Here is a 19,960-nt window from a genome sequence, read left to right as displayed (position 1 = left end):
ACCTGCCACCCCTCACGACCCCCAGGGCAGCAGCTCTTCCTGCCCATGGGTCCTGTCCCTGTGCTTTAATAAACCACCATTTTGCACGGAAGAGTCTCAAGAATTCTTTCTTGGTCATCAGCTCTGGACCTCACCCCACCGAACCTCACCTATATTCTAGAACTTCATCAGAGGCATCACACTTCCTAATTTCAAAGCCTATTACAAAGCTACCATAATTGAAACAGTGTGTTTCTAATATAAAGACAAATGTATAGGTCAATGGAATTGAATGGAGTGCCCAGAAGTAAACCACATATATGGTAAATGATTTTGGACAAGAGTTTGAAGACCATTCAATGAGGAAAGGACAGTCTTTTCAATAAAAAGTGTTGGGAAAACTGGATATTCACACAAAAAGTTACCCTTACCTTATACTATATACAAAAATTGACTCAAAATGGATCTAAGATCTAAACATAAAGGCTAAAACTAGAAAACTCTTAGAAGAAAACATAGGGGAAATCTTCATGACATTGGATGTGGCAGTGATTTCTTGGATATGACATCAAAAGCATAAACAACAAAAGAAAAAATAGGAAAATTGGACTTTATCAAAATTTAAAACTTTAAAAAACAATTTAAAACTTTTGTGCATCAAAGGACACTATTAACAGAGTAAAAAGGCAAGCACAGAACTGGAGGAAATAATTGTGAATCATATATCTGATAAGAGGTTAATAAATTATAGATGATAGATAGATACATATACATGGTATATATAATCTCCTAATTCCCAACAATGAAAAAACAACCAAATTAAAAAATGGGCAAACTGAGCTGAACGGTCATTTCTCCAAAGAAGATATACAAATGGCAATTAAGCCCATAAAAAGATGCTCAACATCACTACTCCGCAGGGAACTGCAAATCAAAACCACAATGAGATATCAGTTTGCATCCATTAGGATGGTATTCCTGAAAGAAACAGATAATTGAACGAGGGTTGTGAGGATGTGGAGAAGTGAGTCAATCCCACTGCTGGGGGAAATATGGAGAATAGTATGGCAGTTCCTCAACAAATTAAAGATAGAATTACTGTATGATCCAAAGATGCCACTTTCGGGTATACTGGAAAGAACTTAGAGCAGAAACTCAGAGCTACTTGTACAGTCACGTTCATGGCAGCATTACCCACAACAGCCAGAAGATGGAAACAATGCAAATGTTCATTGACAGAAAAATGGAGAAGCAAAATGTGGTATAGGCATACAACAGAATGTTACTCAGCCTTTTAAAATGTCATTTATTTATTTATTTATTTATTTTAGAGAGAGAGCCAGCCAGCAGGAGGTGGGGAGGGGCAGAAGGGGAGGAGCAGAGAGAAACAATCTCAGGCCGACTCCCAGCTGCTGAGCAGGGAGCCTGGCGGGGTGGGGGTGGGAGTGGGGGCTCTGTCTTAGGACCCTGAGATCATGGCCTTCACTAACTGAGCCACCCAGGCGCCCCCAGAATATTATTCAGCTTTTATTATTATTATTTTTTAAGATTTTATTTATTTATTTGACAGAAAGAGACACAGCAAGAGAGGAAACACCAGCAGGGGGAGTGGGAGAGGGAGGAGCAGGCTTCCCACTGAGCAGGGAGCCTGCTGCGGGCTCAATCCTAGGACCCTGGGATCATGACCCGAGCTGAAAGCAGACACTTAACGACTGAGCCACCCAGGCACCCCATTATTCAGCTTTTAAAAGGACGGAAATTCTGACAAAGACTACACCAAGGATAAGCTTTGAGGCTATTATGCTGGGTGAAGTAAGGCAGTCACAAAAACAAAACAAAACACAAAAAACAAAAACCACAAATACTGTGTGAATCCACTTCTATGAAGTACCTAGAGTAGTCAATAATCAAATTCATAGACAGAAAGTAGAATGATGGTTGCCAAGAGCTGGAGAGTCTCTAATGGGTACAGAATTTCAGCATGGGAAGACGAAAACAATTCTGGGGTTGGATGGTGGGAACAGTTTCACAACAATGTAGCTATACTTCATGCTCCTGAACGACTGTACACTGGAAAATGGTTAAAATAACAAGTTTTATGTTATTTAAATGTTATCACCACCACCACCACCCCAAAATAACCCCACCTGTGAACACAGAAAAGCAAGAAAGTTACTCGTAGCTATGCACAAGATCCCCTGTTCCTACCAAGTAGAATACTCTGGAGTAGTAAATGGGAGAATAGAGGATGTGATTCAATTTGTGCTTGAGACAGGATAGAAAGAAGGATGGATTTCACCAGGACAAAATCAAAGGCAGGGAGACTGGCTAGGTGGTGATAGCAAAAAGCCGAAAGATGAGGAAAGCCTGGGTTAGGGAAGTGCTAGTTCACTGCTGAAGAACACCACACACATTAGAAATATATTTAGGACCTAAAATGAGCCATTTTTGGTGAGTGACTAATGGTGAGGATGGAAGAAATGAACCCAGGTACCCAGCTTTAGAAGTGTAGGGAAGAGGGTGTCATTACTTGAGACTAGACACGTTAGAGATACACAGAAAGACAGAAAATATAAATTGGAAATTTTAAGTAATTTAATCAAAATTTGGAATAATCCAGTTAAAAAGTTGGGAATACTTGGGAATGTGATTGTGGTGGTTTGCAATTTGTTAATTTGGTTAAAATGACTATTTCCCAGAACTCTCTGTATGTTTCTGGTTGGAAAGCAGAAGGGAAGCTGCTGCCATGTCTTCACATGTGTAAGGTTGGTGCAGAAGCAGGAGGCATGGATGGAACTCATGCTCATTGTCAATTATCTACTGGCTCATCTCCTTGGCATGGGGCCACAGCCAGTTCTGCAGATGCTCTACCTCCTCCTGGATCCTCTTCACCTTTTCCAACTCCTGGGACAGGTCAGTATCAAGCTCCATAGCAAAGTAGGCCAGCCCCTCCTGTAGAGGCTGGAGGTGATGAGAAACTGACACAGGTTCTAGTCCATCTTCATGGGCCTCCAGCTCAAGGCCCTGGCTTCCAGCCCATTCCTGCTCTTCCTCCCCCACTTTACCTCCTCCTTCTCTTCCTAATTCCCTGCCTTGCAAACTTCATGCTCTGCACCAGGCACAGAGAACACGACCTCACAGAGACCATGTAACCATATCTCACAATGGTATGAGGTCAAATCTTGAGTGATTTTGTTCTCTGATTGACTCCGATGGAGATTTTAGTGCTGGACAGGGTTTCAGGATCTAAGGCCTGAAGGATGAGTTCTCTGAATAGGTTCTGGGTTATCTGGAATGCGTTCTCTGATTTTATTAGATTTAAAGGTACTGCTAATGGTCCCTGTTCCAGTGGTAAAGAGGACACTAGAGTTCTATGTGGCAAAAGCAGTTACACAGAGTGTCAGACCTTGTCGCCTTTAATCAAATGTCTATAGAATAGGGGTTGGCAAACCTTTTCTGAAAAGGAAGCGACAGTAAATATAATAGGCTTTGTGAGCCACAGCCACTCAACTTTGTGGTTGTAGCTCAAAAGCAGCCATTAAGCAATAAGAATATGAATGGGCGTGACTGTGTTCTGATCAAACTATTTACAAAGACAGAGCACAAGCCAGGTTTGGTCTGGGAGGCTTAGTTTGCCAACTTCTGCCATAAAAGGTAAAGCCTTGGGTGAACAAGAGTCTGCTGCCGTAGGATATTTTAGTGACAATATGAGCTATAATAGGATTGATTGGTTGCTTCTAAGTGTGCTGAAGAACTTAGAGAAGGAAATGATGAGCTCAGAGCTTTCCATTCTTATTCTTAGCTCAAGGTCCATATAGGGGATCTGAAATCGTCTATGAGCACCCTAACAGAATCCTGACTGGTACAGTGAGGAGAGAACTGAAATCAGATAAGTTGCCGGCAAACTGAAAAAGGAGTGATAAATTTGTAGGCCAGGCAATCTGGGATGTGCCACATTTGAGGTGCCTACGGTATCTTCAAGTAGAGATGTTTAGCAGACATCCACACATACGTGATGGCTATAGCCTCGTAAATAAATGAAATAACCAGGAGGGGGAAATCAAGAGAAAAGCAATGAGCTAAGGCAGAACTCTGAGGGACTGAACCTCCAGGGGATGGGCAGGGGAAGAGGGACCCATAAAAGAGTCTTAAAATCTAAGACCCCTAGAGGAGAAGAGCTTCACAGAAGCCACACACAGAAATAGAGAGTCTCAAGAAGCTGTGAGGGACAGCAATAAAACTGGGTCTGGTTGAGTTTGAAAAATTCAGTGAGTCAAGATTGAAAGAGACAGGAAATTGGCTACTGCCTTCAAAAGAAACGACTCGAGAGGAGAAGCAAGATGTGAATTTTAACATAAGAGGTTTATGTTCCTGCCAGTGTTCCCTTCTTCACATAGCCGTTGAACTTAGGGATAATGCACAGAGGCCAGATAGAGAAGAAGTGGTTGTGTAGCTCCCTTCCACGTGGGCAGAAGGACTGCGTGAATGGGGGGGCAGGAGCAGAAGGAAGTTGCCTGGCGGCTTCTATTCATTTAATGAAATAGTAGGCGCCGTTGAAGAGAGGAAGTGGAGGGCTGTGTAGAGAGTTTGAAGAGAGAAGTGAAGTTTTGGAACAGTCACCTTAGGGTGGGGAAATCTGATTTACAGCAGTGCAGACATCATACCACACAGCGATATGGATGCCCTTGATCTGTGACATAGGCAGTGAAGGGAGAATTTCTTACTCACAGACTTACAATACCAGACGTGTTTGACCTCAACAAGACCAGTTCTTAGACTTGAAATTTATAATGTATATTTCTTTTGGTAACCATAGAAGATGAAAGAAAAACCATTTTTCTGGTTTTTAGCAGCTCTGAGAGCATCCTTGTAAATTCCTAATTCTCTAGGGAAATTCTCTGACCACTCATTAAGATGCACTAACTGAACATGAATAAATACAGTATTGATTCCCACAATATCTTACCAAAATATTACTTGCAGATTTCTGTTTATTTCACCATGAAACTTCTTGGGATTTGTTCTTGGAGAGAACTGCAACCAGCCTTCTGAAATGACAGGTGAGTAACTGTGTAGCTGTATGCCTTTCCCTTCACAAACTCAGTTTTCTCCTGATAAACAAAAACATAAAAACCAGGATTTGGAATACAATGGAAAACTGAAATCAAAAATCTATTGGTAGGTTCCCCCATGAGGTTATAATATCTAGAACATTTCTAAAGAAATTTTGCTAAACATACCCATAGCAGAAGTATAAGTTCTTTGGTAACACAACTGTTAAATGTAGTTTTAATGGGTATTTTTTATGATTGAACAAGAAAGAAAGGGGGGGAAAGGAAAGAAAGAAAAAGAGAGGAAGAAAGGAATTAAAGTTCTATGTGAACTTAGGTGTAATACAGTATTTGGGGAAGGGGGAGGAGCTGAGGGAGAGGGAGAGAGAGAGAGCCTTAAGCAGGCTCCATGTTCAGCATGGAGCCCGACTCGGGGCTCAATCTCACAACTCTGAGATCATGACCTGAGCTGGAATCAGGAGTTGGATGCTTAACCAACTGAGCCATCCAGACACTATCAATTTTAAAGTATACAATGTAGTAACTTTCTGTATATCCACCGTGTTGTGCAATCATCACCACTATCTAATTCCAGAACATTTCCAACTCCCTAAAAAGGAACCTCATACTTCTCAATTCCCTCCTCCCCCCATTCCCTAGCAACTATTAATCTACATTCTGTTTCTATGGATTTGACCATTCTGGACATTTCTATAAATATAATAATAGAATATGTAACCTTTTGTATCTGAATTCTTTCACTTAGTGTAATGTTTTTAAGATTCATCCACGTTATAGCATGTATCAGTACTTCCTTTTCAAGGCTGAATAATATTCTATTATATGGCCGTACCATATTTGGCAATTCACACTGTTTACAGCTACCTTCACTATCCATGTGCAGAATTCTTTTCATCTTCTAAAACTGAAACTCACAACCACTGAGTGTTATTCTTTTTTCCTCTCTCTGCCCAACCCTGGCAACCACCATGCTACTTTCTGTGTCCATGAATTTGACTACTGTAGGTACCTCATGTAAGTGGAATCAAAGAGATTTGTCCTTCTGTGACTGGCTTATTTCACTCAACACAATGTGTCAAAAGTTCATCCATGTTGCAAGTTGCGTCAGAATTTCCTTCCTTTTTAAGACTAAAAAATATTCCATTGCACGCCTATGCCACTATTCCATTGCATGCCTATGCCACACCTTTTTACCCACCTGGGGATGGACACCTGAGTTGCTTCAGGTTATTGTAAACAGTGCTGCTGTGAACGTGCCTGTACCAACAACTGTTTGAGTTCCTACCTTCAGTTCTTTGGGGTAAATATCCAGAAGTGAAATTGCTGGATCATATGGTGATTCTGTTTTTAATTTTTGAAGAGCCACGATATGCTTTTCCATGGCCTGCACCATTTTACGTTCCCACCAATGGTGCACAAGTGTTTCAGGGTCTCCACATCCTCACCAACACTTGTTACTTTGTGTTGTTTTCCTGGGTTTCGGCTTTCTTTTGGGTACTAGCCGTACTAGTGGGTTTGAAGTGAAATGATACCATCTTAACAATAATCTATCCCTAAGTATTTCATTCTTTCTGATGGTATTATAAATGGAATTTTTTTTTAATTTCAGTTTTGGATTGCTCATTGCTAGTGTACAGAAATACAACTGATTTTTGTATCTTGATCCTGTATCCTTCAACTTTGCTGCACAGTTCTACATTTGTGTCTGCGTGTATCCCATCTGTAACATGGGGTTATAAAAGTACCTATTGTTATGAGGATTAAATGTGTTAACACTTGTCAAGTGTAAGTGCTGGGCCTGGCACATAACAAATGCTAAAAAATTGTTAGACACTAAATATTTACCAGAGAGTAAATATTTATTAAAGGCCTGTTACACACTTATCTGTAAGACTTGTGCAGTTAACAAGACTGACCACAGGTGTCTTAGTCAATGTGGACTGCTTTAACAAATTACCACAGACTGGGTGGCTAAAATAATAAACATTTATCTCTCACAGTTCTGGAGGCTGGGAAGCCCAAGGTCAAGGTGCCAGCAGATACAATGTCTGTTGAGAGCTATCTTCTTGCTTTGTACTTAGCCTCCTTCTGTATCCTCACATGGCAGAGAGATCATCATCGTCATCTTAGAAGTTCATGAATTCCATTCAGGAGGGCTCTATCTTCACGACCTAATCACCTCTCCAAAGCTCTACCTCCAAATACCAACCCACCGGGGATGAGAGCTTCAACAGATGATTTTGGGGGGAGGGGACACCATCATTCAGCAAATAGCAACAGGTAAGATCTCTGATCTTGTAGAATTTACATGAACTATCCCAAACACCTCGTACTTGGATTGCTATTTTTCAGATTACTTCTGCTGGGAAACAATTTTTCCCAGGTTTCTCATGTTGCTTCCCCTCTTCCAAGCAGAGGCACAGACGGCTCTATTTTCAGACTGTTCCCCTCTAGAGCAGAGAACAGGTTTGTGTACTGTCTAGTTTAATAAAGAGAATATCTCCTTCCAGGCAAAAGTCAGGCAGAGGCTCTTGTAGACTACTACAGAAGATTTGAGTTTCTTAGGCTTGGGGTTCCTCGACTGTGATAGCACGCCATGGAGAATAGAGCATTCACTCTGCATCACCTCTATGGGACCCAAGGAACAAGGAGAATGGATGTGAAACTGAAACTCGTGCTGCTTTTTGTGCCATAAATAATAAAGTCCTTTGTCTCTGACTCCAGAGTCTTGTATCTTCTGCCAGCATCCTCGCAAAGGGCTAATTTTGTTGATTACGGGTAGGGTAAAATGTCAGATCCTTCAGAGTTTTTGATAAATTCTATCCGGTATGCTGTTACAAAGGTATCTTCCTGAAACCTAATTTCTACTTAGATATCTAAATTTCTTCATCTGGCTTTTAGCCTCCTCCATACCTCTCCAACTGAATTGTTCATCTCTTCCTGAGGAAGACCTTCTTCATGGGCCAGGATTTTTAAAACATATAGTAGCATGCTCATTTCTACTTCTGACATTGGGTTCCTATCTCCCCCACTTCGGAATTCCTCCCTCATTCTCTTTTCTCGTACTTAGTAAGTTTGAATCCATTTCTCAAGACCTGTTTCAAGTCCCACACTGGCAGGAAAAGTCCCCGTTGATCATTGTTTCTGTGAACATCTATAGTACTTAAGAACGTGCACACATAACATAGAATTTGAGTACATGTTATTGTCTAATATTGTTTTTTAGGAGTTCCATATGAGTATGCATTGCCTCCTCATTCTGGTTGTAAGCAGGAAGCTGGGGACAAGGCAGAAACTGAATGTGATTGACTAAAGGGAGTAAGTGCATGTGCACTGAAGCCAGAGATCCCAGATCCAAATGCCTACTACTTAATGGCTTTGTGACCTTGGGAATATTATTTTTTTTATGCCTCCATTTCTTCATTTTTAAAGTGGGAATAATGATTGAGGCGCTTGGGTGGCTCAGTTGTTGGGTGTCCACTCTTCATTTTAGCTCAGGTCCTAGTCTCAGAGTCGTGGGATTGAGACCCGCATCCGGCACCAAGCTGGGTATAGAGCCTGTTCAAGATTCTCTCTCTCCCTTTTCCTCTGCCCCTCCCCCCAGACACTCTCTCTCAGAAAAAGGACGGGGTTAATGATCATGATAATACCTATCTTATAGACTCATTGTAAGAATTAACATAATACGCATAAAACATAAATCAAAGATCAAGTTACAAATGTCACAGAATTTAGTGCTGTGGAGACTCAGGGTGGTGTATAATGTTACAGAGGATTTCTTACCTGAGAAACCTTTCTGCTATAAACCACCAGGTAAAATATAAAAAGCATTCTGTTTCACAAGAAAGTGAAGAAGATATTCAAGGGTCAAAGATGAAACCACAGCACAAACTCAAAAAGCAGGGTGAATGTTAAAGTGAGGGGCTATTCTAAAGGGTCTGCTGATATAGGGTAATCTATAGCATTTGTTTCAGTGGCCACTTGGAGGCAGCACAGTAAGTCTGGAGTCCAAGTGAGTTCAAGAGTAAGATTTGAGACCCAAACATTTCTCCAGGATTGCAAAGTATTACGCATTCAGTGAATAGTTAAAAAATGACACACACATACCTCCCAAAAGAATATAGTAAGAAATAATAATATCCGTTGAGGTATTTGGTACAGGATCCAAAATGTCCTTTGTGAATTTTTAACCACATGTGAGACCCCAGATAAGTTTGGGGCCTGAATTCAGATTTTCTCCATGTTCCAAAAACAAACAAACCAGTCAAAAATTTATTCCAAGTGGTCCAAGATTGGTAGTACCCAAGCATCTGGCAAAGAAACCACAAATTCTCTCCACTCAGTCCTCTAAGAACTCCCACAAAGTTCCAAAGAATGTTAGCTCACAATCAAAAATCACAAAATACATGAGGACACAAAATTCCCTGAGAGACACAGAAACAACAGGTAGGGGGAAAATTACCTTCCAAGACTTTAAGTATAGGTAGCAATGGTTACAGAATACTAAATACGTTTATACAGTATGTTTATAAATAGGAGAATTAACTAGAAGTATAAGAATAAGAGACTAAAAAATGGTCAGACATATGTAGAAAAGAACTAAATAGACCTTCCAAAAAGGAAACAAATGTAATAATTGAATTTAAAACTCAGCAGACAGATGAAATAGTAGACTGACCCAGAAGAAGAATTTGTAAATTGAAAAACAAAGCTGAAGGAAGTATACAGAATTAATATCACAAAGATAATGGAGACAAAGAAAGATTAAGAAACATGAAGGACGGGGCGCCTGGGTGGTTCGGTGGGTTAAAGCCTCTGCCTTCGGCTCAGGTCATGATCCCAGGGTCCTGGGATCGAGCCCCGCATCGGGCTCTCTGCTCAGCAGGGAGCCTGCTTCCTCCTATCTCTCTGCCTGCCTCTCCACCTACTTGTGATCTCTCTCTCTCTCTGTCAAATAAATAAATAAAATCTTTAAAAACAAAAAAAAAAAGAAACATGAAGGACAGGGCGCGTCTGGTTGGCTCAGTCATTGAACGTCTGCCTTAGGCTTGGGTCGTGATCCCAGGATCCTGGGATCGAGCCTCGCATCGGGCTCCCTGCTCCATGGGAAGCCTGCTTCTCCCTCTCCCTCTTCCCCTGCTTGTGTTCCCTCTCTCGCTGTCTCTCTGTCAAATAAATAAATAAAATCTTTTAAAAAAGAAGAAGAAGAAGAAACATGAAGGACAAAACAAACAAACCAAAAAAAACCCATAAAGGCCAAAGTAACAAAGCTAAATCTGTGTCTATTCAGCTTTCCAAGAGAGAGACTAGAAAAAAAGGAGAAGAGGCAATATTTCATGAAATAATGATCTTTTCAACAAATGGTGTTGGATTTCAGAAAAATGAAGTTGGACTCTTACCTTATTCCATATACAAAAATTAACTCAGAGTGGATCAAAACTCTAAATGGAGGAGCTAAAAGTACAAAACTCTTATAAGAAAACACGGGGTGGGGGGAATCTTCATGCCATTGGATTGGGGAGTGATATCTTGGATATGACACCAAAAACAGGCAACAAATGAAAAAAAAATCAGTTGGACTTTATCAAAACTTTAAACTTTCCTGCATCAAAGGATACCATCAACAGAGTAGAAAGGCAACCCATGGAATGGGTTATCCCATTCCTAATCCTATATCTATATCCTATATTTAATAAGGAATTAATATCTACACTAGATAAGGAAGTCCTACAACTCAGTAGCAAAAAAACAACCTGCTATTAAAAAATGAACAAAGAACTTGAATAGACATTTGTCTAAGGATATACAAGTGGCCAATAAGCATATGAAAAGATGGTTGATATCATTAATCATTTGGAAAATGCAAACCCAAACCATAATGAGATACCACATCATACCCATTAGGAAGGCTATTATCAAAAAAGAAAACCAAACCAACCTATCACAAGTGTTGATGAGGATGTGGAAAAATTGGACTCTTTGTTCATTGCTGGTACGAATGTAATACGGTGCCGCCACTATGGAAAATAGTGTGGTGGTGCCTCAAAAAATCAAAAACAGGGGCGCCTGGGTGGCTTAGTCAGTTAAGCACCTGCCTTCAGCTCAGGTCATGATCCCATGGTCCTGGGATGGAGCTCCACATGGGGCTCTCTGCTCAGCTTCTCCCTCTCTCTCTGTCCTTCTCTTCTTCTCTCTCAAATAAATAAATAAAAATCTTTTTAAAAAATCAAAAACAGAATTATATGATCCAGCAATTCCATTTCTGGGTCTATAGCCAGAAGAATTGAAAGCAGGGACTCAAATAGATGTTTGTACATTCGTGTTCATAGAGACATTATTCGCAATAGCCCAAAGACAGAAATACAGTCCAAGTGCCCATCAATGGATGGATAGATAAACAAAACGTGGTATGTACAGACAATGGAATATTCTATTACTCAGCTTTACAAGCGAGGGAAATTTTGACACCTGCTACAATATGAAGGAATCTTGAGGATATTATGCTAAGTGAAATAAAGCAGTCCTGAAAGGACAAATACTGTATGATTCCACTTTTATGAGGTACCTAGCATAGTCTCATTTGAAGGGACAGAAAATAGTATTGTGATTGTCAGGGTCTTGGGGGGAGGAAGAGTTAGGGTTTAATGAGTACAGAATTCTAGAAAATAAAAAATGTTCTGGACCTGGATGGTGGTTATGGTCACACAATGATGGGAATACACTTAGCACTGCTGAATTATACACTTAAAAATGGTAAATTTTGTTAGGTATATTTTACCACAATTTTTTTAAACTTGAAAAAATGATAAGGGTAGATCATTTTCTAGAACTGATAAAGACACAAATGTTCAACTTAGGCGATCACAATGAATCCCTTGTAAAAGAAATACAAATCTAGACACATTGAGGTAAAACCGTGGGTGAACAGAGAGAAAATGGTAAAACTAGTCAAAGTGAAAAGGTATCAGCTACAGAGGAAGGATATTTACACTGACGACTGATTTCTCAATACCAAGATGAAAGGCAAAATAGAGAAGTGTAATGTATTCCAAAGACTGAGAGGAAAACTAATTCTGCCTGACAATGTATGCCTTATTTTAAAAATCTTACAAAGATAGGAAAAATATTCCGCATGTCACTCTGAACTAAAAATAACACATTCAGCATTTCAGTATAGGTGATTATGTGTCTGACTCCCGCACCAGAATATAAGGTCAAGAAGTATGTCTCAGGGGCACCTGGGCAGCTCAGTTGGTTAAGTATCTGACTCTTCATTTTGGCTCAGGTCATGAGCTCAGGGTCATCAGATTGAGCCCCAGGACAGTCTCTGTGCTCAGCAAGGAGTCAGCTGAAGATTCTCTCCATCTCCCTCTGCGCCTCTCTATCCCATCCCCCACACTTGTACGCACTCTTTCTCTCTCTCTCAAAAAAGAAACTATGTCTCATCTTTGATTTGTACAATGTAGCAAAGAACTCTGGTAGTTTAAGAACTGTTGCTTGTGTGCATAAATAAAGCAAATAACAAATAAATAAAATGCTAATCATTTTTGGTGATGTATAATATGAAATCTACCTTCATGTCCATTAAATTTTTTGGACAAAATCAAGACACATGGTGTGAAAATGGGGCAGAGGCTTTGAAATTGGGAAACAGCTTCAAAAGTATGCTGCCTCAGGGCACCTGGGTGGGTTAGCCCCTTAAATGGCCGGCTTAGGTCACTTGGTTTTGGCTCAGATCATGATCTTGAGGTCCGGGGGTTGAGCCCTGAGACAGGCTGCATGTTAACTGGAAGTCTGCTTCAGGATCTGCTCTCTCCCTCTGCCCCTCCCTCTAGGTATGCTCTGTTTGTCTCTCAAGTAAATAAATCTAAAAAATATACTAAAAAATAAAACCAAAAAAACCATGCTGCCTTATGTTCATGTCCCACAACCATCCCACCAACCAAACCTGTTAGGACTAATATCACCATTCTCCTGTCCTCTACCCAAACCCACTGCCATATTTCAAGTGAAAGTTATCACTTATCAACCCAGGAAAATAAATCGCCTTTATATTGCCACATAAGTTTCTGCCTGGGTCAGGAAACCATACCCTTTCGGTTCCTGTTGATAAGCTGGGAATTTACAGCCAAAAATGGCCTTGAGTTACTATTTGCTTCCTTTGCTTTACTTCCAGTTCTCAATGAAGCAGTTTGGCAAAACCCATTCCAATACCTAGTGTTGTGCTAGCAGCTATGTTTCAGAAGGTACCATTGATTGGGCTCTTACCATGTACTAGATACTGGTTAGGAACTTCAGATGCATTATCTCCTAATCTTCACTACACTTTACAAATGACATCGCAATGTCAATACCGTGGATGAGAAGATTAAAGAGATTAAATCTCTTAAAGGGATTGCATAATATACCCAAAGCCCTACACTGTAAGGAAGTAGCGAAGCCAAGATTTAAACCCAGCACTGAAGGACTCTGAAGTCTGTGCTCTTAACAACAAGCAGCTTACAGTGCATCTGGGGAGATAAGAAATTCACACATCAAATCATTGGAAAACAGTTTTTGTTGAAAGGCCAAATACAGCTCCTTAAGTCACAGATTAGATCAGATTTATTTTTCTGGACCCTGAGGGACAGTCAAGAGGAAAGGCTCTGAGTTTTATAACAAAGTAAAAGTTTACAAGTGTACACAATCAGTAAATGCAATAATTGGCTGTGGAAGGTGGGCAGACGAGAGAACCCATGGGAAAGTGCCCATGGTGCTAATCACTTGCATCTTTCAGAGATGTAACAGCTTACAGAGCACTTCTGCAGATCTTCACAGCAACCCTGGGAGATACAAATTACCTCCATTCCACAAATGAGGACAAAGCGCCGAGTGAATGGCCTGTCCCACATCACCGTGTCATGTTCCAGAGTAGTCCGTATGCAGACCAAGACCTAGATCTTTGCCTCCAGCCCTTACACTTTCTGCTCACTGTCACTCAGGACAGGGAAGCCCAACATCCAGTCTGACTGCTTTTCCCAGAAGCTTCCCTACCTGACGTTTTTCTATTCTGTGCATCCTGCTGGATCTCTTCCACCAGTCCAACTGGTGTCTCCTTTACCAGCTGCCGTGGAAGCTTCCAACAACCACATTCCAACCATCCAACCCCTCTGCTTTTAGAGGATCAGGCGTCCCTTGGTCCTGGGGTCGGAGAATCAGACATCCTCATGAAGCCTAACCTCCTGAAGCGGATAATTATCCTTTTCCTCCTACTGCAACTTTTACACCATAAACCAAGGAAATCTGGTTGTTCGGTAACTTTCCAACAGACGTTTTGAAACTTGAAATGGGAGAACTATTGATATTTCGGGAACTCTGCTTCTGAGTGCCTGGTTATCTTTTCTCCTTGCCTGAGTTCCCCTGTGATCGACAGTCTAACCTTCCTGTGATCCGCAAGTATTTACTGAACTCCTATGGGGTGCCAGGGACTGTTCTAGGTTCCGGAAATACATCACCAGACAACACGGGAAAGGGCACGCTCTCGTGAAACCTGCACTCTAGTCAACAGCATGCCAGGTGGTGAAGGGCAGTGTCATGAGAAACAAAGTTCAGGGGTTAGGAAATGACTGGCAGAATGGGGTCTATTTCTGAAAGTGTGGCCGGAAAAAACAGCTTCGATGAGGTGCTTGAATGCTCTGAGGTAGCAAGTGAAGTTCATTGGCTCGGCAGGGGAAGGGCCATCCAGGCTCGGGGAACATAGCACTGAGGGTCTGAGGTTAGCACATCTGCAGGACCTCCATTCATGGCCAAGAGCCGGGTGGCAGCAGCCGAGTGATCAAGCGGAGGGGGGTGGGTGGGAGGCAAGGCCCAAGAGTAGGTCAGGGACCAGATTCTGCAGTGCCCTGAAGGCCCAGAGAAGATTGTGGCTGCTGAGGCATTCAGTCTAGTTCAAACAAACACACTGAGCGGCTGTTGGAGCCCAGGATTGCCGGGTGCCGAAAAGACAAAGATGAATAAGACAAAGTCCCCACTATCAAGAGGCATAGACTCTAAAAGAAAACAGAGACAAGCAAGCAGGCAACTCTATCACCGGGTGATAGGGACTATGATGAGGTTAAGCGCAAAACCCTGTAGCAACATGGCGGGGGTGGGGCGCCCAGTGCAAGCCGGGGATGCCAGGGAAACTGACGTCTGTGTTGTAATTAACACGCTGGCCACTTGCCACATGAGACTACGAAGCACTTCAAGAGAAGCACTTCAAGCGTGACCAGCATGACTGAAGAAATGGACTTTTAACTTGACTAAATTTTCATTGATTTAAATGTAAAAACTGAAGCCGTGTGAAACATTGTCCCATTAAATAAAACTATTGTGTTGGCGGGACCACATTCTATCCTTGGATTTACATCACCAACGCTATTACGGGATGGAGTGTTCGCCTACTTTCCACTTTTTAAAAAAAAATGTGGCCACTCGAAAATTTACAATGCAGTAAACATGTGGCTCCTGCAGTGTTTGTATTGGAGAGCGTGAATCTAAACTGAAAGTGGGAGAGATGAGTCAGGGCAAAGCAGAAGCAGAAGCCTCCAGGCAGAGGGCCCACGTGTGCCAAAGCCATATGGTAGCGAGAGCTTGGTACCTTCGAGGAATTACGAGTAACTCGTTGTGATGGGCCCTGAGGTGCCAGTGAAGAGCGGGGGAGATGGGAAGGGAAGGTGAGCAGCAGCCAGGTCCTGAGCGCTTGGGACAGTGTACCACAGAATTGAGCTTCACGCTGAGGGTCGCAGGTTGCTACCGAGGGCTCTGGGCACAGAAGCTCCATGACCAGCTTGGAACTGTGGAAAAGGTCCCTCTGGCTATCGTTTGAAGGATGAATTGAAGGGGACAAGAATGGAAGGCGGAAGTGCAGTTAGTGCCAGTCGCATAATCAGGCAGGAGACGGAGACAGGGACCATGGAGGCAGAGACAGAAGTGGACTCATGTGGGACACTAATGAGAAGTCAGGTTGGCTTGACTCTCCATCGAGCAAGTATGAGGAGCAGAGGACTACTGCCCTCAAAGCTGAGCATCCAGACAAATGACTGAACCCCTCAAGGAACGCCAGGTTTGAGGGCTGAACCTTCTGGCTGTGCTTCCCCTCTCAACCATGATGATGAATAATAGTTGATGGGAAGAAAACTCTTCTGGAGTCGCACTCAGGGCATCTGACTTAGCCCTTAATGGATATGATTTTTGGAAGTCAATGTATTCTATGCTTCCAGACACACAGCTCAAGCATTTTCATTTCCTTTGATCAAAAGATGGCTGAGTGACAAGATTATAGCTCTCAAAAATAGTCTTGGAAAGAGACCCGTATTGTGAGGTGCATCCCTTCCTTCCGGTGGCCAACAGGGAAGGGAAAAAATATTAAATATAGCAGAGAGCCACACCTCACTTTAACAACCCAGGGACACATCTAGGTTTTGTGGAGCCCAAAATTTATATAGATTTTTTTTGAGGGGTGGGATCTCTTTAAAGAAAAGAATACTAAATCTTTACTTCGAAACTACCAGGTAGGTCCTCCTGCAAATGAGGGGCCCTGATGCTTAAGCTTCGTTAGCTCCACGGTATACCAGCTTCAGTACCAACCGCTTTTGGATGCCATTTTGTTTACCCGTCAGAGGTTTATCAATTATCTAACGTGTTACTGGCATTGAGCGGGGCACTGGGGATATAAACAGAATATAACACAGGCTCTGCCCTCAAGAAATCCACCATTTTCTTGGGGGGAGAGTGTTAAACAGGTCATCGTAGCAGTGCATCAAGAATGCAGGAATATAAAGTCTATCCATCGGGTATCGTGGGTACAGAGGAAAGAGGCCCCTGGCTCACCTGAGGGAAGGGTGGTCTGGGTGTCTTCCCGGGGGGTGTGGGTAATCGTTTGTGTCCGGTGAAGCTGCAAAATTTGCCAACCCAAAGTAGAAGGGTCTCGAATGGCAAACTCGGTTCTCACTAAAAGACTCATCACTGCCAAGATGAATGGTTTACTAAGAACTTGAGATCCTCCCCCCAAGATAAAATGACAGCCCTGTTGTGAGCTGAACTGGGTCTTCCCTAACCCTCAATTGTGACTGCACTTGGAGATAGGCTGTTTAAGGAGGTAATTAAGGTTTCATGAGGTCAAAAGCATGGGGCCTTGATCTGATAGGACTAATATTCTTATAAGGAAGAGACACTATCAGAAGGAAAAAAGGAAAATAGTTTAAAAAAGAAAAATAACAGCAAAAAAAGCAAAAATTTAAAAAAAGATTAAAATTAATTAATTAAAAAATTTTGAAAAAGAGATACTAGATCCATATCTCCCGTCCCCCCCACCCCACCAACCTCCTTGCTTCTTTCTTTCCCTCCTTCTCTGGCACACCAGGAAGAGAGTCCTCATCAGAAACTGAATTGTGCTGTATCTTGTTCTTGGACATGTGACCTCCATAACTGGGAGAAGGTTTAAGAATGTTAAGAAGGTCTAAGTTGCCCAGTCTGTGGTACTTTACCATGGCAGCCTGAGCAGACAAGACAGACCTCTAGAGCCACGTGGTCAGTTTCCCACTATGCCAGGTCCCCGGACAAGAAAGCCAGGAGCTGCTGGCCTTTCACGTCTCTCTCCACATTCCCAGGGGAAATGCAAGAACTGTGACTGGTGTCCCTTGCCCTCCTGGGCTCTATTCCTTCTTCCTGACACCTTAGCCTCTCTAGGGTTTTAGGATCATCCCCCGAGGGTCATGTTCATAGCTAGCAAATGATTCTCTGCTCGTGGATTAAAGGAGGTAGCCTCATAGTCCCTAATGATACTTAGCAATAGGCCAGGTTGGCCACTGTCTAAGGTCCAGGACCTCAGGCAAATCAAGTCCTGACTCTCAGCTGTCAAATGAGGGGTGGGCTAAGTCATCCCTAAGCTCCCAGATTTTAAGCTGTATTTTTCCAGGGTTCACTTTCAAGGGACTCTAAGGCCTGAAATGTCTCCAGGTCCCACAGAAAGGAATCATTCTCTAAGATGGGGACGTACTTTTGGCCAAGAGACAGTATTCAAATCAGCCTTGGATTCACAGGTGACTGTACTACCCCCATGAAAGTCTCAGAGTCCCCTGCTTTTTGTCACTTTTGGAGCCACAAATGTATTTTGGGAGGTGGGAATTCAGAGGTCTCTCTGGAAGGTACTGATTAACAAGAAATATCAGAGGCTTTTCGGAGTTAGAGAAAGAGCCTCTGTGATATTCCTTCCACTTGGAAAAAATATAAAAACCAGGCAGAAAATGTCAGGGAGGAAACTGCTGAGTGCTGTGTCCTGAGCAAGTGATATGGGGAAGCTTCTTAATTTCCCAGAGGACGTGCAAAAGTTCGCCAACCTAACCTTCATCTTGGCATGGAGACTCAAATGCTCTACGAGCAAACAATGGCTCGACCCCTGGCTCTCACATCGTTGCTGTGTTGTGGCTGGTCAGTGTGGCTGGTCAGTGTGGCTGGCTCTTGGGAGGCAGGCTGCAAAATGATGGGCCCTGTGGAGGGAGGAACCATCCCCTGCCCCATGCTTTTCTCTTCTAGACCTATAGTCACGCACCCTAGAATGTACATGAATTAAACCCTAGTGAAGTTGAAAGGGACTCCACGGTCAAATGAAGACCCAGTGAGTTATAGCAGTTCACTCACTTATCAAAATGGCTTTGAACTGTGCATTTTTTCATGTGCATCTGACCCCCCAACTGATTGTAAACTTGAACCACCTATTACTTCTGTGTGTCCTTTGTGCTTAGTATGTTCATTGCTCAGTAATGTTTCCTGACACCAAATATGTGGGCGTTTCCCCATAATGCTCCACTTCTTCAGCACCACCCAACTGGGTGACCAACAATTCAATTCTGACTTTCACTGCTGGAGTTAGCATCAGACCCCCTGGGTAATAGGTACAGCTGCCTCCACTTCAGAGTCCAGCCGAAAATAGTGTGCTCAGGTATCCACGCTTATGCTTAGTGAGCTACAAGCTCAGGTTCCCACACCACCACCACGCCCCCGCCCAGTTCTGTAATCGGCTAGGACAACTCATAGAATTCAGGAAGCACTCTGCTTAGATTTTTCAGTTTGTTACAAAGGATATAACTCAGGAACAGCCAAATGGAAGAGACACATGAGGCAAGGTATGAGGAGGCTGGGAGCAGGGGGACTTCCTGTGTTTTCTGGGCACAACACCCTCCCAACACATCTGTGTGTTCACCAACCTAGAAGACCCTGGGTCACCGTCTCCAGCCCTCTCCTCTCCTGGGTGGTGAGGAAGTAGGACTGAAATTCCTGGGGTATTCCTGGGGACCAACCTTCATCATGAAGCTACCTAGAGGTCCCACCCCGCGTAGACTCGTTAACGAAAACACAGGTAAGGTCCAAAGGGGCTCTTTAGGAATAACAAAAGACATTCCTATCCCTCAGGAAATTCTGAAGGTTTTAAGAATCTGAGACAAAGTTTAATATATTTTTTATTATACCACAATTGCACACAGTAGGCTCTTAGTTAAACCCATATCAATTAATGCCTTGACTAACATGGAACTCAAGAAACATAATAAGGGACTAAACCTGGCCAAGGGATCCCCTTTCCCTGAAGCCAGAAAAATAATAGGAGACCCTTGTTTTTATGACAGTCCCAATTTTTTCCACCTCTTCCAATTCCATTTATAACCCTGAATTTGGTGAGAGAATAGATAAAATAACATTCATTTTGGCGATTTTTGTTATGGTGGCTATTTGGGAGTTTCTATAATGTAACTAATTGTGAGGGTCCCTGAACTAGTGTTTACTAGTGTTTACTCCCTGACCCCTTCGATGGAGCACTGAGCGCAAACAGAATGACAAAAAGCAATGGCTGGAGCACAGTGCGCTCAGCACCCCTGCAGCAGAGCACAGTGCCC

The 19,960-nt window shown here is 42.6% G+C and overlaps 1 long non-coding RNA gene across 1 annotated transcript in view; it reads left to right on the top strand.

Annotated features, from left to right (window-relative positions):
• Positions 1-7,768, top strand: part of LOC308341561 — a 28,639-nt gene extending 20,871 nt beyond the window's left edge. Inside the window, exons 3-5 of the long non-coding RNA XR_013966717.1 lie at positions 2,679-2,892; positions 4,963-5,049; positions 7,052-7,768. This is a non-coding gene — a long non-coding RNA (uncharacterized lncRNA). The remainder of the gene's footprint in view (positions 1-2,678; positions 2,893-4,962; positions 5,050-7,051) is intronic.
• Positions 7,769-19,960: the final 12,192 nt, after the last annotated feature.

The sequence above is a fragment of the Martes martes genome, assembly GCF_963455335.1.
Source record: "Martes martes genome assembly, chromosome: 4".
NCBI classification, from domain to species: domain Eukaryota; kingdom Metazoa; phylum Chordata; class Mammalia; order Carnivora; family Mustelidae; genus Martes; species Martes martes.
Note: the sequence above shows the minus strand (reverse complement) of the source record. Positions and strands in the feature narration are given on the sequence as shown.